This window comes from Dasypus novemcinctus, chromosome 12 (genome assembly GCF_030445035.2).
Source record: "Dasypus novemcinctus isolate mDasNov1 chromosome 12, mDasNov1.1.hap2, whole genome shotgun sequence".
NCBI lineage: Eukaryota > Metazoa > Chordata > Mammalia > Cingulata > Dasypodidae > Dasypus > Dasypus novemcinctus.
In genome coordinates this window covers 65500789-65528734 of record NC_080684.1, presented here as the reverse complement: position 1 = coordinate 65528734, position 27946 = coordinate 65500789, and the positions used below count along the sequence as shown (strand labels likewise).

General features: G+C 39.1%; 1 long non-coding RNA gene across 1 annotated transcript; it reads right to left on the bottom strand.

The window, feature by feature from the left end:
- LOC111765403 (uncharacterized) lies at positions 1-27831 on the bottom strand. The gene is made up of 3 exons (XR_002797761.2): positions 26305-27831; positions 24643-24752; positions 1-1136 (listed from the first exon to the last, which is right to left on the bottom strand). It is a non-coding gene; the product is annotated as an uncharacterized lncRNA (long non-coding RNA).
- Positions 27832-27946: the final 115 nt, after the last annotated feature.

Genomic DNA, 27946 nt, shown 5'->3' with positions numbered 1-27946 from the left:
TTCATTCTGTTAGTCAGTGCCTTCACTGTTTCAAACAGCCATCTTTTTTTCATTAATTACATCAGCTCTGTTTTGTTATGTCTTATTGGAAAAGAGAAAAGAAAGTTTCCATTATTTCTCTTCTAGACTGGAATGCAGCAGCTGTTGTGTTTTGCAAACATTCAGTCCTGTCCTAGGCTCTCTGGTTAGTTTTCTAGTAGATTTAAGAATACTTTTCTGCATTGTTATGCTAGTTTTCCCCGAATTTGTGAGTTTGTGCTTCTTTTCTCTCTCTGTCATCTTTTGTAGGCTTATCTTTTCTCCCCCCGTCTGTCTCTCATTTTCAAGCCTAATAGTTCTCAAGAGCAACAGAGACATCCCACAGGTTTCCCAGCTTGGCCCTGTCTCAGCAATACAAAGTTAGTTCTGTGAGTGTTTTTCTTTGAATCCAAAATTTGCTTTCCTTCTGTTTAAATGATTTTTAGGAAATAATCTCTCCTCTGCTGTGCATGCTGACTGCTCTGTTGTCGGGCAGCATCTATGCAGTTATTGTTTTTGTGGCATTGGCTAAAGACGATTTGCAGTTTTATCCACTGCATCTGCCTTACATGGACGGTAATCTTAGGAATAAGCATAGTCATGATTCCTAGCATGTGGACAATGCATTGTGAGTTTTATTTATTTTTTTTTAAAAAGATTTATTTATCTCTTTCCCCTTCTCCCCACTCCAGTTGTCTGTTCTCTGTGTGTTCTTTTATAACCACTTCTTTCCTTAGCAGCAGCACCGGGAATCCGTGTTTCTTTTTGTTGTGTCATCTTGTTGTGTCAGCTCTCCGTTTGTGCAGCACCATTCCTGGGTAGGCTGCACTTTCTTTCGCGCTGGGCGGCTCTCCTTATGGGGTGCACTCCTTGCGCATGAAGCTCCCCTACGCAGGGACATCCCTACGCAGGGACATCCCTGCATGGCAGGGCACTCCTTGCGCACATCGGCACTGTGCATGGGCCAGCTCCACACGGGTCAAGGAGGCCCGGGGTTTGAACTGAGGACCTCCCATGTGGTAGACGATGCCCTAACCACTGGGCCAAGCCCGCTTCCTGCATTGTGAGTTTTAAATCTTCTTACTCATCTGTTGTCTCGTTGGACACTCACAAATATCCTGCGAAGCAAATAGGATAGCAGTTATTTTTCCCATATTATAGATGAAGAAAATATGGCCCTAATGAGTTATATGGCTGATCTAGAAAACTCTTTGAGTAATAGTAAATAGTGAAACAGCAACAAGAAGTTCAGTCTGTTTTCAGTGTTCCCCCCAGTGTTTTTCCTGAGTCTCTTTCTTCATTTGAAAAATGGGAAAAATACTTATCTAGGGTTGTTATGAGGAAAGGATAAAATAATATGATGAAACACTTAGATTAGTGTCTGTTTCTTCATACCTGTGTGAAAATGTTTCATGATCCTTTATTTGTTATATAAATAAAGCAGATACAGTGGTAGAATAACATACAAATGGAGCTGCAATTTTACTGCCTGCACAAAGGTGTAACAGTCTACATATGAGAATTTCTGAATAGCCATTGACAAAAATATGATGGGAAATTTGTGTTTGGCCCCAGCTGTGCAGAAACAAAAACCCACCTCTTTTTACCCACCCCAATATGTGAAAATTAAACATGTAAGTTGAATCTTCTATACAAAGAAACCCACTAATCCAAACAAAGCATGGAACACAGCGTGAAGAACAGATTGCTGTTTCCTATCATGTCTTATAATTTACAAGGCATGTGATCATGATTCGGGCAAATTATTTAATCTCTTTGTGCCTTGGTTTTCCAAGTCGTAAAACATGGCTATTAAGGCCTTTTAAATAAATTTTTTGAGAGAAAAAAAAATGGATGTTTAATTGGAATTTTCTTGGGGGCTCCAAGATATGATTGCTATCAGATATAAAAGATCCTCAAAATGCAAATTTACAAAAAAATTACTCAAAGTCTGTTGCCCGGGCCTCTTATCCAGAGGTCTTTTACCCAGAACAAGGATATGAAAGGACCAGAAGAGTAGGGATTTGGGGAGGATTTCTCGGGAGACTTTATTAGTGAGAATTGCATTCTGACCTTCCCAATGAGGTGGGGTGTGATGGTGTTGCCTCCAATGTCAGGTCAGATGAGAGTGGCTTGATTGGGACTTCTTACACAGCATGATAGCTGTTCTTGGGTCCCCAGGACTGTGGCCTACCTGAGAAAGTAAAAGCAGTCCATGGCAGAACAGAGAGCTAGCTGCCCCTGAGAAGTAACTACACCTGTCCTGGTCAAAGCGTGTTGTGGGGACCAAATGTGGAAACTGCTTATGATGTCAACCTGGGCTTATTTTTAAAGGGACCCCATTCAAATTGCACTTGGAGAGTCCCAGGAAGGAGTCCCCAGAGAGCTAAAGTTTCCCATGAGTGAATATATTGGCGCTGATCAGCTGCCCGCCCCAGACAACTTGCATCCATCTTCCAAAAATGCCTGTCACAGGAAGCGGATGTGACTCAACAAATTGGGCTCCCATCTACCATACAGAAGGCTCTGGGTTCATGTCCCAGGGCCTCATTGTGAAGGCAAGCTGGCCCATGCCTGCAGAGAGCTGACAGCCTGCGCCCCTGGAGAGCTGACGACTCACGCCCACGGGGAGCGGGTGCAGCATGATGATGCAACAAAGGGAGACAGGCAGACACCAAAGAACGCGCAGAGAATGGACACAGAGAGCTGACAGCGAACAAGCGTCAAGGGGGAGGGGGGTGACAAATAAAAATAAATCTTAAGAAAAAATGCCTATCAGGCACTTCCTCTGATTTTCCTTTACCTCCTACCTCTCCATCCACGACCCTTCCTCACCCTGCTCTCCCGTTGCAAGCAGGCTCCCAACATCTGGGATGTGGAGGCAGGGCGTTTTGATTTTTAAATCAAGTTCAGACTTTGATTATAACGCAATAACGGGTGCTTTTAATTCTAGACTGAGATTGTGTTTGTGGTTTAAAGTGACAGGATTATTATCTTTGTGTAACTAGTGAAGTCATAGGCTGGCCCAAGACTTCATTCAAACAGGGAAAAGAAACAGCCCCACTGAGTAGGACTAAAGAGAGAGGGAGAGACAAAAATAAACTTATTTTGTAATTACATCCCATGGTTTCTGACTGAGATCAGTTAATAAAGAATTTGGCCATAGTATGTTCTCAAAAGTTACTCGTTTTTTTTCTTCACTCCACAGGACTGTTTTACTGGTAAAATTTAAAACTTGAACTAAAAATTATTTTAAATGTTTTGTCTTTAACTCTCTCACCAATATTGGATTAATTAGATAATCATCAAGTTTCTGCTTAATTGCTTCCAGTAGTAAGGAACTCATTACTTTATCGGACTGGCTATTGGAAACCTACAGTTGTTAGAAAGTTATTTCTTATACCAAAACTTACTTCCTCTTCATAGAATTTCTACCCATTTGTTCATGATTTTTCCCCTGGAGATACACAGATCACATTTAGCTGAAATTCTGTGGTTTTAAGCTTTTTTCTCTCTTCAACATAACATTAGAAGACAGCTATGTCTCCTCTTAATCTCTGTTTTCAGCCTAAATTTGCTGTTTCCTTCAACCACTTTTCATAACATGCAGCAAACTTATCATCTTGAGCTCCTTCCTCTGCAGAATTTCCAATTTGTCATTTTCTTCCTGCTGGACTGAACACCTGGTCCAGATGTAACCTAGATAGCAGAGCTCATTTTGCAGTCATGTAACATGCATATTCAGTGCATGATCGGCTCAAACACCTCAAGGTTTTTTCATAGGAAATGTCCCTCAAATCAGACCTTCCCCATTCTCTATTTGTACAATTGGTTATTAATAAACTGAAGGAAAACATTTACCTTTGTTAGGCTTCATTTTGTTGGTTTTACCCTCAGGTTCCAGGTTTTTGCAAGTACTTAAGGCCCCTCTTCTGATACAAAAAGATTTATTTTTTAAAAAAATTATTTTTTCTCTATCGCAGCTTTTGCCATTTGATAGTTTGTAAGTATACTTTAAAGTCCTCACTTAAGTCACTGGTAAATGAACTGAACATCCTTGGATATGTAAATCCTGTGTATGTTGAAGCCTCTGGGGGGCTTCGTGGGGGACCCTGAAGCCTCTGTGGGGCTTCCTAGGGGCCGCGGGCTTAGGTGAGGACGACGCGGCTGGGCTGGAGGAAACTCAGACCACGGAGACGAGGCTGATGGCGCAAGTCTGGTTTATTGCGGAAGGGGACACAGCTTTATAGGGTTGGGGACTGCGTGGAGGGATTTGATAGGTGCGGGCGGGTACTGCTTCCTGATAGGTGATTGTAAGTGGTTGCTAGGCATAGGGCTGGCTGAGAGGTTTGGAATAGGGGAGGGGAAAGGGGGAGTGAGAGCTGGCCGGATGTTGGGCTAGGCGGGAGATAGGAAGGGGGAGGGCGGTGCCGGCCAGCCGCTAGCAGCAAAGGCCTAGTCAGGCGTAGTCACCTTATCTAGGCCCAGTGGGCAGAGGCGGTGTCACCTCTTGCCGCACTGTTGGCTACTGTGGCAAGCCGGGCGCCCTTCATCCCACATGTGTATATTGAGTGAATTTCACCAGAATATATACCGCAAAGTGGAATTGCTGGGTTATAAGATATGTGCAATTTCATTTTTATTAGATACTGATAAATTGCACATTCTTTAGCTAAGTTATATATCAACAATCTGGGTCTAGTCAACTTTTTAGTATGAGGGAGTTGCTGTTCTGGAAGTCACTATTTATAATGAATATGTGTAAAATGAGCCAGGGAATGCACAGTGCCACGACACTCAGCCTCCAGGGCTGGGCAACAAATGCAGGGCCTAGGTTCCCATGTGGCAGCAGCAGAGGTGTCCTCATCAGACTAAATTGGAGCATGATCCTGGCTCTGGTCTGAGTTTGTTTCTGCCCACATTCTAAGCCTGGTTTTCAAGCTTTATGGAGCTTCTATGAATGACCTTTATTCTCTTAATAAAGCCCATTTATTTTTAAAAACAAAGCCAGAATTATTTTCTGTAGACTCACCACAACTACTTTCCCATGGCTACCTAAACTCTCATTTCCATGATTTCCCCATCCATTCCCTCCACCAAGTTTCAGAGCAAGATTTGCATCTCCAGTGATGCATTTTCATAGATGATTGGGCTCTCCTGCCAACTGAATGACTGCTGTACTGAAACAGATACACTCAGTTCTTCAAATTCCACCTGCTGCTTCTCAAAGAAATTTAGCAATTTAGTACTTCTGAAAAACAGTTGTTCAGTCTTTTCCCCAGCTTTATAGTTTTTCCTTCCCTTCTTTCATGCTTTGTTCATAGTTTTGTTTAGATTTTGTTTCAATGTTTATTTCTCACACAGGCAAAAAATGAAATAAAGAAATAAGGTATCAATGTCAGTACTAAAATCAGCAAATATAGCAGTGATTAATATTTGGAGGACAGAAACCTATATGCACATGAAAAACAGACTGTGGTTCTTTTCCTGTTAGGAGCAAACATTATTAGCATAATAGGCTGACCATGTGTACAAGATAACTTGCAAAAAGAAGTAAAACCCATTTCATACTTGTCTGCAGGTCTTAAGCTCCATTTTGATTCCTTTAGCTACCTTTGTATATTTATGATCTAATTCATTAACTGTAGATCTCATAATTTGCTTTTCAACGGACAATTTTACTTCCTTTACTTACTAGTTTTTAGGGGACAGAATGATGTCATTTTTAATACACAGTTGTTTTTGTGTATTTTACATGCACATTAAAAAGTGGTTGAATTAGGAGTCTTTCATCAGTTTTCAATAACTTGTACCTGAAAAAACGGAATCTAAGATTTAAGAGAAATAGAAGAGAAAACATTTCAGATGAAAGCCCCTGAGAAGAGCATCTAATCAGAATTCTAATCAGAATTCTTCTGGCATCAGTAGTTTTTATGAGCTCCCAGGTCATTTCAATATGCACCCATGGTTGAGAATCAGTGGCTAGTAGGTTTGTAGCTCTGTGGTTGACATATATTGTTTTTGCCTGCCTGGTGTCCCTTTCCCTCTTCTGGTGATGGCGTCCTGATTTCTTTTTTCTCTCACTCTTAACCTGTGGTTCAAAAGGGGCTGACCCAAGTCTGCTGGCTCTAGAGATAGCTATTAATATGCATCCCAGGCTTAGTCAGTTATTGCATTTATCAGTTGCCTGATTCTAGCTAAGCCAGTAAAGCTGAATGCTAGTCCTTTTAGCAGCACTGTGGGGGAAAGATAAGTATTCTTTCACCTGGGATTTAAATAGGATCATGCACTAGGATCACTGGGATCATGTCAACACATAGAGGAAGCTGATCTGAGAATGAAGTAAATTCAGAGGAAAGTAGAAACGAGTGGGAAAGGGAAAGAGGAAAGAGAGAGGGAGGGAGAAAGAGGGAGAAGAAGGGAGAGGGAGAGATAGGGAGAGAAGGAGGGGTGGGGAGAGATATTTAATGATATTATTTGGGCCGCTGTATCCATCTGTTTCTGATTGACTAGCTGCAGGACTTTTCAGAGACATAATGAAGTAAATTCTCTTTTTTCTGAGGCAATGGGTTGGGTTTTCAGTTACTTAATATGACAGAGTTCCAATTACTATAGTCACTGCTGTTTACTTCAGCACTTGACTCATTCCATTTCTGTCCTAAGTGTCAGTCTGCCTTTCTAAGCAGACAGTGTCATGGGACAAGGCTTTTAGGATGCGAGAAAGTGGTCTGCTAGGGGACCTTTACTTAATCTACCTCTGTCTGAATGAATTCACCTATAAAATGGGATTGACAAGAGTCCTTACCTCAGGAGTTAGGATGATCAGTATTTATAAAACAACTAGTGCCTGGCACTGAGCTATATCAATGTTTGTTAAGTACATACACAGACCTTGGTAAAATTTCTGCTTCTGCATTTATTAATGCATGCTTGCATGTTCCTAACCTCTCTGGGCTTCTTTTATTTCTGAGAGAAAAAAAAGGATGAAATGCCCACTCTTTGGAAATAGCACACATAAATTTATTAGCATAGATCCTAACATAGTAAACACTCAATAAATGGTGTGTGAACAAATGGGTACATTTCAGTTGAGATGTTCCCCCATTTTGCCTTGAAATTTTCACCCTGAACATCAGTATATTTAATTTTATACCACGTCATAGATTTATTACATTAATCTGTTTTTCTCTTTACTTTTAGGAAGTATCAGTAATCTAATGCTCGAATTTAATTACATGTAAATGACAGTTGTGGCCAAATGAGACAGAGTAATTTAGATGAGCATTAAGTGGTGCTTTCCACAATTCTTAACAAAATCTGTTGCTGAAAAAAATAGTAATGTGGGAGTCTAATAGGAGCTATGTAATGAGAAATTACTTAGTGGAAAACTTTTCCAAGACACTTTCTATAATGGAACAACCCGTAGGCTGTCTATTAAAATTATACTCAGTGTATTGAAAATAAAGACCAGAAATGCAGAATGGTTTCCCTCTGTATGACTTGTTTAGTTAAAGCAGGAACTTACTCAAAGTTAGGGTTCCACCAGACTTTAGATGAGATTTACATATATGAAATTCCACTTCAAAGACTCTTGAACTGCTGACTTGAGTTAATGTTTAAAAGTTGAGTTTGAAAATGTTAATTTAGGGCGTGGGCTCTTCATGTGACATAGATCCCATTGCCTATTATTGCCTACAATCTTCCTACCGTATATATGTGTTTCCTGTTGGCCTGGGAAAACACTGGAGTTTGTAAGGTTTGGAATAGATCAGGGATCAATCAAGTTAGGTCCTCTGTGTGTGTGTATGTGTATGTGTGTGTTTAAAAGGCCCATAGGAAGCGGACTTGGCCCAATGGATAGGGCGTCCGTCTACCACATGGGAGGTCTGCGGTTCAAACCCTGGGCCTCCTTGACCCGTGTGGAGCTGGCCCACGTGCAGTACTGATGTGTGCAAGGAGTGCCGCGCCACGCAGGGGTGCCCCCCTTGTAGGGGAGCCCAACGCGCAAGGAGTGCGCCCTGTAAGAAGAGCCACGCAGCGCAAAACAAAGTGCAGCCTGCCCAAGAATGGTGGCACACACAGAGCTCTGACACAGCAAGATGATGCAACAAAAAGAAACACAGATTCCCGTGCCGCTGACAACAACAGAAGCAGAGAAAGAAGAACATGCAGCAAATGGACACAGAGAACAGACAACTGGGGGAGGGGGTAAGGTGAGAGAAATAAATAAAATAAATCTTTAAAAAAAAAAAAGGCCCATAATCTAAGAATGCCTTTTACAGTTATGGTTGAAAAATTAAAATGAATAATATTTCAAGACATTTGAAAATTACATGAAATTTAAATTTAAGTGTCCATAAATAAAGTGTCATTGGAACATAGCCATTTCCATTCATTATATATTATCTATCTATGGCTGATTTTGCACTGCAGTGGCAGAGTTGAGTAGCTGCACCAGGGACCATATGGCTACAAAGACAAAATATTTACAGTCTGGCCCTTTGCAGAAAACTTTGCCAATTCATGGACAGATGATCTCTTTCTTCCCTGAGTGTATTTTATTCAGCATAGCTATTTACCTCCTTCGATATGAAAATACACTGCCAAATCCTATAGCTGGGGCAAATCGCTGTAATGCAAAGAGAATAGGTGAAGGCCAGATAGCATGAGACAAGTTTCTTTTCATAAGTCATTTAAAAATTAAGAACAGAAGTGAGCAACATATAACAAATCACACATTAATACAACTGAAAAATAAATAAATTCAATTGTTAACGCCTACACGTTACATCATTTATATCAGACACTGTTTTCAGTGCTTTCCACGTATTACTCATATAATCCTCACAACAACTCTAGGATGTAGGTAATATATTTACTCTCCTTTTACAGTTGAGGAAACTAAAGCATAGAGAGGTTAAGTAACTTGGTCAACATCATGCAATTTTAAGTGGTAGAGTGGGAGTTTGAACTGATGCAGTCTAGCCATACATTCTGTGCTTGAAACCGTTAAGCCATTATAAGCAATGAGGTAAAAGTAATTTAAGGGGTAGAAATCACCATGTCTGGTTTTATCACAGTAATGCAAGATGTTCTAAGGGAATGTAGGGATGCTATAGGGGAAACTATATGTGTGTGTGTATGTGTGTGTGTGGGGAGTATATGGTAACTTTCTGTACTTCTATGCAAGCTTTCTGTAAACCTAAAACTGCTCTAAAAAAAAGTCCTTTTAAAATGCAACCCCCCCCCCCCCCCCCAAAACAGGCATGCAGAGGATAAGCACCAAACATAGCACAACTATGTTTGAACACTATTTAATCTCAGTTCCAATTTGAAAGTCAGGGCAGTGGGACTCTACCCTCTGATGAACTTTAGGTCACCTTATTACAGAACCAGTTGGTAACATCAATGAGCAAAGGAGATGTGTTAAACTTCACACAGCCCTCTCAAAGCGCAGTACCTCTTCCTACTTTTGATAGCACCATGGACACAGAACTCAGCTTCTCTACCATAGAAAGCAGCTGCATGAGGAGTGATGAAACAATCAGCTGTGGTAGGGACAGTGTATAAAGGCAGTGGACATGTCCCATCTAAATGGCCTGAATCACCATTCCAGAATGCTCAGGATTGGGGAATGAATGATGGAACACAGTAGACTTACTGTTTTTACTGTGATTGTAGCAATGGAAGAACTTTTATGTAGCAATGGAAGAACTGATGCCAAGGCAGTGGGTATTGGATGTACTGAGGGGTGGGAGAGGTAAAACAGGTATAATACGGGGGCATTTTCAGGACTTGGGAATTGTCCTGAATGACACTGCAATGACAGAGAAACGCCATTATATATATTGCGGTAAATTACAAAATTGTGCAGAAGAGAGTGTAAACTACAATAATCCACGTGTAGAGGCAATGCTCCAAAATGTGTTCATCAATTGTAACAAATGTACTACACTAATGAAGGATATTGTTAATGTGGGAAAATGTGGGAGGGTTGGGAGTGGGGCATATGGGAATCCCCTATATTTTTTATGTAACATTTATGTAATCTAAGTATCTTAAAAAAATAAAAAATATATTAAAAAAAGAGAAAATAAATAAAGCCTGATACTCATCACTAGCTTACTATGATTGATATGTAGAAATAAGAGCAATTCAGTTATTTATAAAGCAATCTTTTAATATGTATAATTACAGCAATTAATTCAAATATTAAAAACAAACTTACTGTGTGGACCCAAACAAATTAACACTACAGAGCACCATTTTGTGACCTATGCCTTGGAAATTTTCTCTTTTGGATATATCATCTTAATTCCAAACCTTTCCATATGGATCTCTATTCCCAGAAGTTTAATCATACTCAAAGTTGCCCATTTGAACTGGTGCCAAACTTGCAGTCATCTTTGGTTGATGAGAGTTACAAAGGTACTTTGAGAAGTTGGCATTCTACCTAGCATAGAGTTGGGCTATGATCAAGCCTAATGCCCTCCTCTTGCATGTTGTAGCAGTTTGGTATTGTTTATAAATTCCAAAAATAGCTATTGGATTATGTTATAAACTAGTCTGTTCCTCTGGGCATATTAGATTGTATTAAATTCAGAGGTTTCACTTTTACTTGATTAAATTATGAGCAGGACTTTGATTTGGTCACTTCAGTAGGGTGTTGAAGTCCCTGCCCCCTTGGTGGGTGGAGACTCAGAGAGAAAAAATGACAAGGTAGAGGAGAGAGTTTGAGTTTTTGATGCTGAAGCCCCAGGTAGTAAACACTCAAAAGAAGAATACAGAGGAATAGCAATGGTTCCATAGATATGGCAGAGGCCATGGAAGAGAAGAGCCTGATAGCCTACAGCTGACCTTGTGGAGAGACCAGAGCAGCTGCACCGAGAGAGGAACGAGTCCCAGGAGAGAGATGAGACTTATCCTAGCCTATAGCTGAGATTGGAAGAAGCTGGGACCATGGCGCATTAGCAGGAAGAAGAAGGCTGAACCATTGCAGTGATAGCAGCCATCTTGCTCGAACATGTGGCAACAGACTTTAGTGAGTGAAGTAGCTTATGCTTTACGGTCTTATGACTGTAAGCTTCTACCCAAATAAATACCCTTTATAAAAGCCACCAGAGTTCTGGTACTTTGCATCAGCACGCCTTTGGCTGACTAATACATATGCTGTAAGAAATGTCTGCTTTAAATTACAGTAGACAATCTTTATAGGGACTGGTAGCATTGATAAGTGCTTTTTCTTAACTGAAAAGCCTATATTTCATAGCTTTTCCAGGTATATCTTGGTGGATTTAAAGAAATCATAATCCATTCTCTTATTTAATCCTCAATCATAGAATGCTTATTACATTGAAAAAATGGCCCATGCACATTGACTAAATGCCCCAGAATAAAAGAAACTTTTTAAAAAAGTCGAAAGTGGTTCGGAGCAGTGGAAATAACCAGGAAAAGAATAAATTATAAAAATGCTAATTGTTTAGTTGAAGTGAAAAAAATAATAATGTTTGGATTTCTATAAAATCAGGAGATAAATCACTATAATAAAATTAAAAAACATTCATCACTCTGACAATCTAGAATATTATTTAAATTGTATACACATTTTACTAAAAATCTATCTAAAGAACTTTTAGATTCCACAGGAAACAACTTTTAATAAAAAATATTTTAAAATATTTTCCATGAGACTCTATTCAGAAAAGCAGTGCTTTAAGTGGAATTTCAAAATCAATCAAAATTTATTGCTCAAATTTGACATTTATATGTTTCTGGTTGGAGTTTATAGACTCTGCACAAAGTAAGCATTATTTCGAATATTTTCAGCTACTTTAATATATAGTGTCATAAATAAGGGGCAAGTCTTAGGAGGACTGTGTAGGAGTTTGGAGTGTGAAAAACATGGTATTTTGGAACTCAAAAGCAATTCTCAAAGGAACACTGTTTCATTAAATGCTTATGTAGACACACAAAGCAAAATACATTAAATGCTTATGTAGACACACAAAGCAGTATATTTTGTGCAGAACTTTACGAAATGTAAATTAAAAAAAAATTACAATACCCTTAATACATTGTGGTATCCTGAATGGAATCCTGGAACAGAAAAAGAATTTTAGTGGGAAGACTAGTGAAATCCAAATAAAATTTGAGTTTAGCTAATAGTAATTCACAGAAAAACATAATTTTCCAATGTTGGCTTCTTAGTTTGGACAAATGTACTGTGGGACTGTAAGATGTTAACATTAAGGGAAACTGGGTGACGGACATACATACTCTATCTGTAAATCTACAATGCCAAAACAAAAAGTTCATTTGAAAATTCACAAAATTTTTAGGATTATTAATCTTTGTCCCTAAACCATCCAACAAAAGAGGATAGACTGATAAAATGCATACAATTAAGTACCATTTGTGTATGCATGTGTATGTGTGAATATAGTTAATACACTTACATCTTTACCTCGGTTGACAAGCCTTTTGCTCAGCTTTTAAAAGGACAGAAATGAGGGGGGTAAATGACTTCCAGAACATTTTCTTAATACAAATGCATCTATATAGTTCCATTCTAAACAAGAATGGTAATTAATTTCATGTATATATATATATTTTTATTTTAGGAATTCCTCTTCTTACCACTGCTTAAAAAAAAGATTGGATACAAGTGGGCAACTTTCAACAGCTTTTGTGGTGGTGGTGATTTTATCTTAAACAGTTTTGTGCCTTTTTTTGTGATATACCTGTAACATCACTCATAGCAGAGTATCTTCAAGTATATAGCAATGCAAATAACTATAGTTTGTTTCCAAACTCTATACAGCTAAATTTTAGATTAATATCTATCCCTTCACCAAAGAGATTGCATTATCATAAGTTTTCCTTTTGCAATACAGAATAGAAGCATTGATGAGGTAGAATAGATTTATGTCAGTATGTTAAAATTACATTAATAAGTCTACATTATGGCAGGATGTAGTAGGTTATAGCCAAGCAAATTTTCACTGCAATGACCAGAACAAGGCAAGTAAACTACAGAAAACATATTTTTAAAGATATCAGGAAGTAGAGAACTAAGATAATGCAAAATTCCAGAGAAAGAAGAATCACTCTGAAATAATACAGCAATCGGTTATCATTTTCCCTAGGGGCTGAGAATTGATCTTGACCTGGGCAGAATGCTTCAGCTGAGAAAAAGAGAAATCAGAAAATCTCAGCTTTCAGTAGGGCTTGCAGAAAAATGGGAAATTAGGGGGCCACAATGATAGAACACAATGGGGGAACCTTTGAAATTCAAGTAGAGACTCTGGATTTGAATCAAATGACATTTTAATATGGCGAGACCTCAAGCATCTGGATTAGGATACATGGATCCATACAGAAACAAAGGATGGAGTGGGTCCTAGACAAGCTGATACTCTTATTCCATCACCCCCTATGATCCCAACAGCAGGTCTTGTCCCTTTTTCACCTCTGCACCAGAACTGATTCCTATGGCAAAGGTTCCAGCAAATGGAAGCCACGCAAAGAGCACCACCAGGTTCAGTGGTAATGGTACTGTGTGAGCAAGGCCAAGTCAAGTTCATCCCTGTTTTCCAAAAGGAAACACAGGATGACTTACCATGAAGTAATTAGCAATTCCATGTGTCACCAGATTTTATGCCAGTTGTTATATTCCTATGACTTGCCCCAGACGATATCAAGACCTGATTACAGTACAAGGCTTTAAACCCTGTGAATAAAATGGGGGTATAAACTTTTTTATCTCAATGAAGTTGAGCTGAAGATGTGTGCTTGATGGAGTCAGGATCTTTAATTTATACAAAAAGCTACTGTTTTGTTTCCTAGGCTGCTCAAGTCAATACCATGAAATAAGTCAGGTTAAGTAATGGGAATTTATTTGCTCGGGGTTCAGGAAAAGTCCAAATCAAGGTGTCATCAAGGCCATACTTTCTTCCTAAAGACCGTGGAATTCTGGGGCTGGCTGCTGGCAATCTTTGGTTCTTAGGCTGTCACACGGTAAGGCACATGGTGGACTCTCCTGGCCTCTCCTTTCTCTTCTGGTTCCGTTAAATTTCAGTTTCTTGCCTCTGTGGCTTTCTCTGTCTTTCTGAATTTCACTGTGCTTATAAAGGACTCCAGTAATAGGATTAAGAACCATCATGACTGAGGTGGGCCACACCTTAACTGAAGTAACCTATCGAACAGTCCTATTTACAATGGGTTTGCACCCAAAAGGGATGGATTAAATTTAAAAACATCACTTTTCGTGGGGTACATACAGAGTCAAACCACCACAGCTACCAAAAATGTAATGGTAGCAGCTCTGTGCTGCAAAGTTTGCAAAGATGATAGAAAGAAAATCAGTGCTGTGGCTAGTGATTCAGAAGTGGAATCTTTTCTTTAGGGATCCAGTCATTACTTTAAAAAAGTTTTTTTTTTTTTTAAATCTCCACTATTCATGGCATTATTCCAACGTGCATTGTTCTAAGAAGCCATGAAAGGGATGCCAAATTCTAATTTCTTGGTACACTTGATTTGTCACCATAAAAGAACAATGTAAGCCTGAGTCAGCAGAAGGATTTACTTCTGGGCCTGTTGTTTTCAGTGAAATTGAAGAATTAAAACTGAATGTCATGACTTTGGGATATATTTCATTCCCTTAATTTCATCCTCTTCTCAATGTATAATCAGCCACATTTAACAGTCTAGAGTTTATTTCAACAAAGCAGATATATTGCACATGATTTAAAATCTAAACAATTTCAGTTTGGCCTATTGTGTCTGTCATTCAGTTTAGAATGGCTTCTGTTCATGCAAATCTCTCTCTCTCATGTTCAGTAATAGAATATTTAGATTTATATAAAATTTTCTATGCCACCAATTAAATAAGATAGCATTTAAATGAACTGCAAAGTACAGTAAAGGCCTCTGAAAATCAAATATAAACTTTTGGAGCATTGCCAGTATATAGGAATACAGTATAACATATTTTAATTTTGTTTCATTTTGCTGATTAAGTTCTTATAAATGAAAAGAAGTCATGCACTCCAAAAATCTGTCAGAAAAAGTATACTGGTTTTATATGTCTCAAAGTATTTTCTTTAATGAAGGCTTCAATTTAAATTTTGATATAAGCAGTTAAACAGGAAATTGGAGTCACTGTAGAAGTTCATCTGTGGTGAATTTTTATGGTTACAAGGAAATATTTAATTTACTTACTTCTATCCTTATGAAAGATCTCAAATAGAAGAAAATAAAGAAAAACCCAAAGGTCATCAAATGTTATTTTTGGAATCATAAATCTTATCATTAGATGTCATATTATTTTACATACATAAAACAGGTGGTATATAAGAATTTTTAATATATTAGAACATAAATCCACTTAACTATTATCTAGAGTCAGTTTTTAGGTGCGTTTCTCACATAGATCAGCTAGAAAGTCTACAATAAATAGTATATTTTAAATAACTAACTCTAGCTGTAGATAATTCTGAGAATCAAGTTGAAGCCAAGCAGAAACATACATTTCTCCATTTAAAGAACAATGTTTAAATATGACTCATATAATCAACATTTCTGGTTTCTGATATAGGAAATCAACCTGAATTCTGCATTAGGTTGAACCATATGCAATTGCGGTAATTTGCCCAGTTTTTATTTAAAATGTAATTTTTTTATAGTAGGACATACATCTGATCCCTAATCTTCACTTTATCAGTTACTTCCTTTACCAGTTATTAAGTAACACAGTAACTATGAAATAACAATGACAAGTTATTTAGCCTCTATCTATGTCTTAGTGTACGTAAAATGAGAATTGTATAACAAAAAGTAATTCAAGAATTTGGTCCAAGCTCTCTCCTGCTTGCATTTGATGACATGTGTTTTTTTTAATTATTTTTTTTTAAAGATGGTACGTTCTTTTCTTTCTCCTCCCCCTCCATCTCCCCCTTTGCCCCACTGCCCTGCTGTTTTTGCTGTCTGTGTCCAATTGCTGTGTGATCTTCTGTATCCGTTTCTCTTTCTGTCTTCTCATCTTTCTCCTCCAGGATTCAGTGAGATTCAATCCTGGGGATCTCTGACATGGAGAGAGGATCCCTGTAAATTGCACCACCTTGTTCCTGGTCTTTGCTGTGCTTCACCTTGACTCTTCCCTTCGTCTTTTGTTGCTTCTTCATCTTGCTGCATGATTCACTTGCGCGGGCACTGGCTTACCACATGGGCCCTTGGCTTGTGGTGCAGGCACTAGTGTGCTGCATGGGTGCCAGCTTGCCACATGGGGACTCACGTGGGCACTTGGCTCACCACGCAGGCACTCACACATGCACTTGGCTTGCCATGCAGGCACTTGCATGGGCACTCGGCTTGCCATGTGGGCGCTCAGCTTACTGTGTGGGCACTTGGCTTACTGCACAGGCACTTGGCTTGCCATGTGGGCTTTGGCTTGCTGTGCAGACATGCTTTCTCTTTTTCTTTTCCACCAAGAGGCCCCAGAGATCGAACCCAGATCCTCCCATATGGTAAGTGGAGGCCTTACACTTAAGCCACATCCACTTCCTGATGATGTGGTTTTAGTAGTAGTAGCATGGTGATGGTAGAGTTGGCAGTAACATTGGAGCTGTCAGAGGTAGAAATGAATGAAAGGAATTTAAGGTTTGAACAGTAGCATACAATGGGGGAGAATCAGCAGTGACCATTGCAAGGAAAGGTGCCCAGTTTTCCTGAAGTGTATGGTGTGTGATGGATATTCTGAAGCCAGGAGAGGATGGTTAAAGACCATTAGGGAAATACAAATACAAAAAAAGTGCATTTAATAGTTAAGGCTATGGATTTTATTATGTAATATTTTATATTGTCTCTTCAATTCTGTATTAGTCAGCAAAAAGGGTGCTGATGCAAAATACCAGAAATCTGTTGGCTTTTATAAATGGTATTTATTTTGGGTAAAAGCTTACAGTTACAGGGACCTAAACAGTCCAACTCAAGGTTGCTTTCTCACCAAAGTCTGTTGCCATGTGTTGAAGCAAGATGGCAGGCAATCTCTGCCTGGTCTCTCCTTCCTTCTTCCCTTTAAGGTTCTGTGGGCTCAACTGTAGCCTGCCATAGGGCTTGTCTCTCAGGGCTTCCTGTATCAGTCTGACATAGGACCTGTATCTTTCCAGGCTTTCTCAGCTGCTCAGCTGCAAATCATTAGGTGAATGGTTCATCTCTCCCTAGGCTTTAGCTGTTTGAGCCATCTCTTCTTTGGCATCTATGGAACTCTCTCTCTTCCTCTTTGTCTTCTTGAGTGTGTGTCCATTTATATCAGCCCATCAAGGGGGTGGGGACTCAACCCTGAGTCATACCCTACTAACGTGGTTGAATCAAAACAGTAATATTAACAGGTAATTTAATCAAGACATGTCAGCTGAATCTAATGCATTCAAAGCGTATCACACCCAGAGGATAGGTTAGTTTACAACATAATCTCTTTTTTGGGGTTAATTAGTCAGCCAAAGGGATGCTGATGCAAAATACCACAAATTGGTTGGCTTTTATAAAGGGTATTTATTTGGGGTAGAAGCTTACAGTTACCAGGCCATAAAATGTAAGTTATTTCCCTCACCAAAGTCTGTTGCCACTTGTTCGATCAAGATGGCTGCTGATGTCTGCAAGGGTTCAGCCTTCCTCTTCCTCTCCTCTAGGACTCCATGGTCTCAGCTTCTTCCAATATCAGCTGTAGGCTGGGAGAAGTCGTGTCTCTCTCCAGGGCTCATTCCTCTCTGGGCTCAGCTGCTGTCTTTTTCCACAAGGTCAGCTGTAGACAATCATGCAACTGGCTCCTCTCTCTTCCCAGGACCACTGCCGTGTCTAACATATCTGCTTTTCTGTGTGTTTACGTCCCAGGGCTCCAGCTAAAACTCCAACCTCCCTCCCATGCAGTGAGGTTTCTCAGTGTGTCCCCACCTCCCAAGAGGGCAGGGACTAAATGTCCTACTGACGTGGCCCAATCAAAGCCTTAATCATTATTTAATAAAGTAAAAGTGAAACCTCTGAATCCAATATAATCTAATATGCCCAAAGGAAAAGACCAATTCACAAACATAATCCAATATTTTTGGAATTCATAAATAATGCCAAACTGCTACATGAAGGTTCATAAAGAATCTCAAATTGACACAAGTCCCCACTTTTTGTCTTCTCCATTTGGCTTATTTTCCTTGACCTTAAAAACAATGCAAGTTTCCATCATAGGAGGGTGATGGTTAGCCTAATGTGTCAACTTGGCCAGGTAATTGTGCCCAGTTGTTCGGTCAAGCCAGCACTGGCTTAACTGTAATACAAGGACATTTATGGACTTCAGTCACCATTGACTACTGCAGGGGTAAATCATAAATAGCTGATTACAATTACGTCAATCAGGGAGATTGCCATCAGCAGTGAGTGACACTTAATCCAGTCAGTTGAATGCCCTAAAAGGCGAAGTGATTCTAGCATTGAGTGAGAATTTCCCAGCTTGTCTTTGGACAGCCAACATCTCCCAGAACTCAACAAGAACCTTCACTGGACTTTCATTGGAGCCCCTGGTTGCAGCCTGCCTGCGGAACCTGGGCTTGTGCATCCCCACAGTCATATGAGACTCTGATAAAATCTCTTACTATAGACAGATATCTCTTGTTGATTCTGTTTCCCTACAGAACCCTGACTAATACAGGAGGGAAATATCCTCTCTTAGATCTGCTTTTATCTCAGGGTTATTTTTCTTCTTTGTTTCACAATCAAATTGTTTAAAAGGATAATCATTTCCTATTTATTTCCAATCTAGTGAAATCTGTCTCCATTTCCTGCCCAGACCTCCTAACCAATAAAACCAACACCATTTCACCCACTGGCCTCTCCTCATTTCCTGATTCTGATGACCAAGTTCTTCCAGATATACCTAATCTTTGCAGTCCTATCAATTCATTGTTCAATAAATGTTAGTTTTAAACCCATTGTAGCCAGGCACTGTGATGGCACTGGGGATAGGTAATGAGCAAGACAGACATGATCTCTGCCCTTCTGATGTTGTCTTCTGTGCTTTGCTTTTCCTTCTTTCATTGTCCTTTCCATAGTTGGTCTTTGAAAATTAATGATTTTTGTCCTTCTTGATTGCAAAAGGTCTGAAATTAGGAATCCTCCCAGGGAAATATGGAGTCTTGCAAATGGAAAACCCCAAATAAAATGTTTACTGATGGGACTGTTAATCTGCTAGATAGATTAGGTTCCTCTATTACTTCCTTTCATAACGTCCTGTACATTTCCTTTATTGCATTTGTCAAATTATAATAATTGATTAATAAATTAGTAATCGTTGATATAATATCTTTCCTATTATGTTCTGAACTCCATGAAGTCTGGGACTACATTTTCTTGCTCACTGTGCTATACTTAATATTTAGCCCTGTGCCTAAAACAGAGACTTGCTCAATAAAGATGTACTTAATGAATAAAGGATTGAATCATCTAGATCAGGAGTGGGTATACGTGGCTCAAATCCAGTCCGTTGCCTGGTTTTTATGTTGGTTAAGAATGGTTTTTCCATTTTAAGATGGATTTATTTTATATGCTTATATAAGTATCTAAATAGCCTCAATTTTGCCTGTTGGCCCATAAATTCTAAAATATTTGCTATCCAGTTTTCTGACCCTTATCTCGACTAGCTCTGTCTAAAAGAACTATTACAATGATGGGAAGCTCTGTTACCTGTACTGTCCATAGGCTAGCCACAAACCACATGTAGCTACTAAACACATGAAATTTGTCTAGTGTAACCAGGGAACTGAACTTTTAATTTTTTAAAATTTAAATAATCCCATGTTGTTAGTAAATACTGCATTGGACAGCAGCAGATCTAGACACACAAAAGAATATGCATCATGTAACTACAGTAAGCATTTAGAGATCAATTGTATCCAAGAGAAATATTTTTAAAATGTGCTAATTTTGCATTAGTTGGTTTTTCAGGCAGACTATATAATAGGCAAATAAGCTAAATTACCTGCTACTGGTTTATTAAAAGAATTAATGTTATGACAATACTTTCAAAAGGCCTACTGGTAAAAATTAATTTGTTTAATTTGATAGATAGACAGGAACTCATTTAAAACAAGCAATAGTTCTTCACTCTGTGAACTGTAGAAAGGAAAATAATTATTTTTGGATAAGGTAGATAAGGTTAATATTCTATTAAAAAATAAATGGAAAAACTGCCTTTAAGCAGATTTTAAAGCTTTACTTTGCACTAATGAATAAAACATCACTTACATACAAAAAAATCTTGAAATACATAAGAGTTCTATTTAAAAAATGTTCTATCCTGCGGTAGGAAAACATTAGCGAATATAAACAGATAAAAGTAGCAATATAATCTGGTAGCATCCTCAAATACTTAGCATTAAAGCAGACATTAAAGTGGACGGAGAAGTAGAGTCAAATTGCAAAGTGAAGTTTACAACACATCCACATATGATTTCAAATCTTTAAGTGGAGACGTACTTAAAAGGATTCTGAAATATGTGCTATTTGCTATTAAATTGTTTGGTGCTGTTATTTATTACACTAAAAGTAAGTGAAAATTTTTAAAAATTGGAGTTCATTTCCTTTTCTTGCTCACTCTGTTTCTGACATGTCTGTGTATGAAATAATATCTCCCTGAGTAAAACTACTTTGGCTGCACTCTATTATTTAAAATGATTTTATCATTAGGGAAAAATTTGAAATAATGCTGGACAAATAATCTTTTAATGCTTTTCCTGGCTAGCAAGTAATTTATCAAAGCAATCCAACTTCCAACTAGTGTGCAAACTGAGTAAGATGCTGAGCCAATGCATCTGTTCCTCTCAGCATTTAGAGTAAGTAGAAATGCCTTTTTTCGGGGAGGGGATGGGAATACTGTGATTGAATTCTCTGAAAGGACCATTTAACTTTAGTATAAAATATCACTTATAATTTTTCTTTGATAAAACCTTAAGATTTTTTAAAAGTCAGGTTTATTGAGATATAATTTACATACCATAATATTCACCCTTTTTAAGTACAGTTTAATAATTTTGACAAATATACTATTTGTGTACCCACCACCACAGTCTAGATATACAATATTCTCATTACCCCAGAAATTTCTTTCATGCCTTTCTGTAGCAAATCCCATTTCAAGTTATTTTTGTATTTAGTATGTGGTAAGGAGTTGAGTTACTTTCTTTTCTCTTTTTTTGCATATGAATATGTAACTGTTATCGTAATTTGTTGAAAAACTACTATTTCCCCATTTAATTCCTTTGGCACCCTTGTCAAAAACTCAACAGACTAAATATATGTGGATGTGGTGGTTTGAAGCTGTATGTGCCCCAGAAAAAACATGTTCTTAAATCTTACCCATTCCTGTGTGGACAAACCCATTGTAAATAAGATCTTTTGATGGTGTTACTTCACTTAATTGTAGCCCAGTCCATTCAAGATGGGTCTTAATGCTACTACTGGAGTCCTTTATACATGGAATGAAATTCAGACAGAGAGAAAGAAAACCACAGGAAACAAAAAGCTGAACATCTATGGAACCCAGAAGAGAAGGGAGAGACCAGAAGATGCTGCCATGTGCCTTGCCAGGTGACAAGCTAAGGACCAAAGATGGCCAGCAGCCAGCCCCAGAATGTCACAGTCTTTGGGAAAAAAGTGTCATCTTGATGGCTCGAGTTGGACTTTTTTTCCCAGCCTTAAATTCCCATGGTTCAACCTGACATATTTCATGGTATTTTCTTGAACTGCCTAGGAAACTAAAGCCATGCGTCTCTTTCTGAACTTACTAGTTTATTCCACTCAACTATATGCCTATCCTTACACAAATACAACACTCTCTTTTTATTTTTTCCACTTTATTTTCTAAGATGCTTTAGGTTGCAGAGAAGTCACATAGAAAATATAGGGGATTTCCATAAACCTCCCCTCTGCCCCCCCATCCACCCCTCCATTTTCCCCTATCAATAATATCCTACATGAGTGTGGTACGTTTATAACACTGTCTTTTTTAAAAAAAAGATTTATTTATTTATTTATTTATTTATTGCTCTCCCCTCCACCCCCCATCCCGGTTGTCTGTTCTCTGTGTCTATTTGCTGCATCTTCTTTGTCCATTTGTGTTGTTGTCAGTGGCACGGGAATCTGTGTTTCTTTTGGTTGCGTCATCTTGTTGTGTCAGCTCTCCGTGTGTATGGCACCATTCCTGGGCAGGCTGCACTTTCTTTCGAGCTGGGCGGCTCTCCTTACAGGGCGCACTCCTTGCGTGTGGGGCTCCCCTATACGGGGTACACCCCTGCATGGCAGGGCACTCCTTGCACGCATTAGCACTGCACATGGGCCAGCTCCACAGGGGTCAAGGAGGCTCAGGGTTTGAACCGTGGACCTCCCATGTGGTAGACGGACGCCCTAACCACTGGGCCAAGTCTGCCGCCCTATAACACTGTCTTGATTACTGAGGCTTTGTAGTAACTCTCAACAAATTTAAGATTTTAAATGCATAAAGTGAATACCAATATCTTTCATAAACTAAATACCCCTGAAGTATTTGCTTATTATGGAGTTTAGGTAGACACTGGGACCACTTGGCAGGGGGGAGAGATTAGTAGAATTGCTCTTCTTAGTTGTTGCATTAGGTAGTCTGTTTTTCTTGGTTTCACAGACAGGGGTTCTTAACATGGGATTTACTGAGGCCAGTGGTTTCACAAGTAGAATTCAGGACATCCATGGACTTGGATGGAGAAAAACATTTATCTTTATTTTCACTACTTTCTAATTGAAATTAAGCATTTCCATCAATTATGAATATGGACCACAAATGGTGCTAGTATTGGCAGTACCTGAGACTCTGTCTCTAATAAAATGTATAGATATTTTGAAGTCTCATTACATTTGTGGCTGATACTTTCAAATAATTGTCATGATTTCAAAATTGCAGTAGTTTTTAGACCTGTCATTGATATGGTCACTTAATAACTTGATAAAGAAACACATATTTTACTAAATTATAATTAAAAAAAAACTATTTTCATAACTATCTCAATGTGATTAATTTCCTTTGTCAGAGTCCATGGGCAGCTCCAGACTGTTAACAGTGTCTATGACACAAAAATGGTTAAGCCATACTCTCTGTCTTCCCATTTCCCAGTTCTACTGCTTAGGCTTTCCACCCTGGGAGATACATTAAAGCTGTCTTTAATTCTTTGGTTTAGATTATAGCAGTGTTATCAGCTTTGCCTTCTTATGTAGTTTAGTTCACTAAACCTTAATTAAACATGCGGAATTGGATAATGCTCCATGTCAGGTGCTAGAGGTTCAAAGATGAATCAGACAGTCCCTGCCTTTGAGGAAGTTGAGAACCCAGTATTGTAAATATATCAGTAGGTAGTTGATCACAATATACTGCAATATATGCTCTCATGAGGGAAGGGAAGTATCTAGGTATAGGTAGAATATAAGGGAATGCTTCCCACTGGAATGAACATGTATGAGGAAACCTGGGGACTAAGAAGCCATTAACTAGAGAAGGAAGAGAATGTTTCACACAGAGGAAACATATGCAGGATCAAAGTAAACTCTGTTGTCCTGGGGCAGAAAAATGACTAAGGGATGGATGATGCACCTCCTATCCCCACATTCCTTAGGGTGTGTCAGGGTAGACAAGCATTCTCAAAATATAGAAGCCAAAGCGTGTTTCTACTTTTGATAAGAATATTCCAACAAATATTCTGGGAGGCAAATCTTTCTCTTAGCCCCCTTTTCCCAGAAGTTGGAAGAAGGTGCAGAGCCCTTGACCAAAGGAACTCTTCCTTCCCATGACCCCCTTCCTATTTCCTGTGTCCTTCCTCAGCCTGTCTCAGCCCCCAGTTTCCCTCATTCCTGGACTAGTGGATGGTGCAGGATTGTGCACTTAGATACTATGATGCAAATGGTAGGGACAACTGGTTACAGACTTGCTGCCATAATTTCTTCTTCAGCTCCTTCGCTGATGTGGCTGGTTCTAGAGCAGTGAGATCCTCTTTCATTCTTGTTTAAGTGAATTATTTATGACCTCCCTAACAGATTATTACTAAGAGACATTTCTATTTAAATGGTCCCCAATGCATTCCTCCAAGCCAGTCAGCAGAAGGTAGGGCCTGCTCAGCTAATTAGGGAATGATTGACTCTTTAGCATTGTTATCAGCCTTGCCAGAGCTTTTCCTGCCTTATGTCTGTCAGGATATTCAGGACTGATGCTCGGGGAAGGGTTCCATTTTCACTTTATCAGTATCTAAATGAAGTTAATTCCATCTGCACATTGCCCAGAATTCTCCCTAAATGTGTGTGTGTGGATGAGAAGTCTTATTTCCAGGGATTTCTTTGTTTACTTCTAGAAATTATGTCCTCTCACTCAGTTATCCTTGCAGGAGCCAGGCTGCCTACCTTTATAGGGTTTCTGCTTCCAATTGCTGTGGCTGCATTACCCTTTCAGAGGAAGAGGGTGGTGCCCTTCCTTGCCCTCTGTGGGAAGGCCTTTTTGTTTATTTGTCTTTGTCCTTTTGGAAGGCATTTTTAATTATGACCATAAAACTGCATGATCTCACTTACCATATTTGTTCTTTTCTCTCAGAGGTTAGGCTAGTTTCTTTTTCCCCGTGGACTATCACTGTGCTCATTTCCTTCCTTTCCTCCAAACCATGTTCCAAATGCTTTCACTGCTAGGCAGAGGACAAAGAGATAAAAATGATACATTTTCTTCCCCTCCAGGATGAATAGGGATAGGCATAAGTTTTAAAATTAAGTGCCGAGAGTAATATCGCTGTTGTCATAGGCATCTGTACATAGTAAAGTTGGGACATAATAAAAAAGACAGTAATATAAATTTGGGAACAGGATCATAAATATTGAAGGACAACATAGGAGAGTGTTGACAGGAAGAGAAAGGGAAGTTAGCCTTTCTGGAAAATGGATCGGGTTGAGACAAGTCCAGATGGAGCCAAAAACTGGAGATGTTGTGAGAGTCACAGAAAGTCTGGATAACTTGAAATCGGAGGTCAGATGGGGTGCAGCAAAAGATAATGTTGAAGAAGAAGGCAGAGGAAGTATCATGAGAGATTTGAATGCCATGCTGAAGAGTCTGGACTTTTCTGTGAGAAATGGAAAGGACATAGAAGAATTATAAGAATTATGCCAGAGAAACTGGGAGGGCAATTATGAAGACCTGAGCTTAGGCACTAGCAGTGAGTTAGGAGAGGAGAGGCAGAGGAATTTATGAAGATAGAATGAATATGACTTACTGTCCAGATGAGTCTGAAGGAGAGAGAGATCTAGGAGTTTCATTACTGAAAAGGAGTTTTTGAGGAAGAAAAAGGTTGACAGGAAAGTTAAATATTAGACATATTGGTTTTTGAGGGGCTAGAGGAACACCCCTGGTGAATGCCCACCAGGCAGTTAGATATACAGGTCTAGAGCTCAGGAGAGCTATCTAGCCTGAAATTTAAGATCTGAGCATCTTCAGCATATAGGCAGTATTGGAGCCATGGCTAAGTGCCTTGAGAAAATACATAGATTGGAAAAGTCCTAAGGAAAGAGCCCTCAATGGAGAAGGTTAATATTTAAAGGACAATGAAAGAAGACTCTGCAAGAAATGTTGGGAAGGAACAGAGGAACAGATAGTGGAAGGAGAAAAACTAGGAGAACAGTGGCTCATCTGACTTTCTGGAACAAAGGCTTCCTCATCTTCTCTCAGAGAATGGGGGGCTATGGTAAGAAAACACAGAGACATGACAGAAAAGCTGTCAGGGGCTGAGTGTTAATCAGGGGCTAGTACCCCTGCATGCCCATATATCTTAGGGGTTTTCTATTTCTCTCTATTTGCTTCATCTCTTCTCTTTCATTATTTCTTTCTCTGTCCATTCATGGTTTATGATTCCTCATCACTTTGACTTCACATGGTCAAACATTGCCTCTCTATGCCCTCTACATATCTGAAATTTCATTTCCCATTTCTCTGTATTTTCTACTTCAAATTCCTGAGACAGAGAGAATCTGATTAGGTCTAACACTTCTTTTTTTAATATAATAAACTATTTTTAAAGAGGTTTTAGATTACAGAAAAATAACATTGAAAGTATAAGGGATTCCCATATGTCCCACCCCTCCCCCTCCCACATCTGCCCTTATTAATAACATCTTACAATTGTGTAACACTTCTTTTTGAGCAAGGGCATATCATGGACTTAAGTTACCGTGAACTTGGTGCCTACTCACCTGTGATTCTGAGGACCTTGGGTATAAAACATGGCTGCCTGGGTTCACCCCTTAGGCAGGAGATATGGGCAAGGAGAAAAAAAATGTCATTAGTCAGGTTTAATGATTGCTAACTGTATTTTTTAAAAGTTAAGAAATGGTGTCCTTAACAATGGCAGATACAATAGCATGGCAAAGAGAGTGTCCTTTGGATTTAGCAATATGAATGTCAGTAGAGACCCCTGCCAGTTGCTGGGATGGTGGGAGAGGACATGTGGCTGCTGTGAGTTACTAATGATTGAGAGAAGGAAGTGGAGACATAAAGTTGTGGTTCTTCTCAACTGGCATATTTACTAAAAACTTTATAGTATAAAGGAAAGGAGGAATGGGGTGGGGGATGATTAAGGAGGACACAAAGTCGGGTGGTAGTTGCCTTGTTTTTCTTCTGCAACATTTATTTTGTTATTTTAGGGATTTGGACTTTTTCTGGAGTAGAGGAGAGGGTCTGGGCTTAGGAGACATGATAGAACTATTCTTAGGAAAAGGAGAAGGGTTACCTTTAAATGAGACTGGGGAGAAGGAGGGAAGGAGAAGTACAAGTGGGTAATTTGTAGGAAAGATAAGAGGTTGATAAAGGGCACTGAAGTGTACATTGAAAAGGCATGCCCTCTATCACGTTCTTCCTTTCTCCTTCCTAACCCAAGAGTTAACTAATGATCCTGAGATAACAGCAAAGTGATTCTACAGGAAAATCAACTGCAGGTTAACTGACCTGGTCCTTTAAGCCTGAACAGGCTCTCTGCCCTGTCAGTGCAGCTCACAAGGTAAAGCTAGGCTGCTGGCAGACTTGCTTTACAGCATAACCTTTATGAGAGCCACCCATGATGTTAACCTGTGTACAGGATTTTTAGCCAGTTCTGCATCTGGAGGCAGTCCACCCAGCCTGCACACTGCCCCTCAGCCTAGGCATGGTCAGGATATCACGGGCAACTTAAAAAAACCTCTGGATCACCTACTCTAACTCAATCCTTTTACAAATAAGGAAACAGACCTGGAGAGGTGAAGTGACTTGGCTAGGGTCATGTATTTTGTGTCAAAACCAAGAACAGAACACAAGCTTCCCAACTTGAATTTCGATGTTACTTTTTAAGTATAATAATTTTCCCCACTAATTTCTTAATATACCACCTACAACCATATACAATTATAACAAGAGTTCTGCCTCTGAGTTCGACTGACAAGCCAGTGTCCTAATCTAACCTAGGTCCTACTTTGCCTGGAGCCACTCTGGCATAAGACCTCTTATAACTATGTAATCTGTATATAGGATCAAAAGCAATTCTTTTTTAACACAGGTTTTTGTACCCTTTAAAGATGAAAAAAAATCAGATCCCATATATAGTTGGTACCAATTGGTAGGCAAAAAGTTCTCTGTTTCTAGGCGAAAAAAATCTATCCATCCATCCATCCATCCATCCATCCATCCATCCATCCATCCATCCATCCATCCATCCAATCAATCAGAGCACTGGTCTCAGAGTCAGAATGCATGGGTCACCTTGGACAAAAAATCATGTACATTTCTTTGAACTCTACTGTAGTGAAAATATTTTAATTACAGTATGATAGATACAGTAAAGTGCCATTGATACTTAGAGAAGGA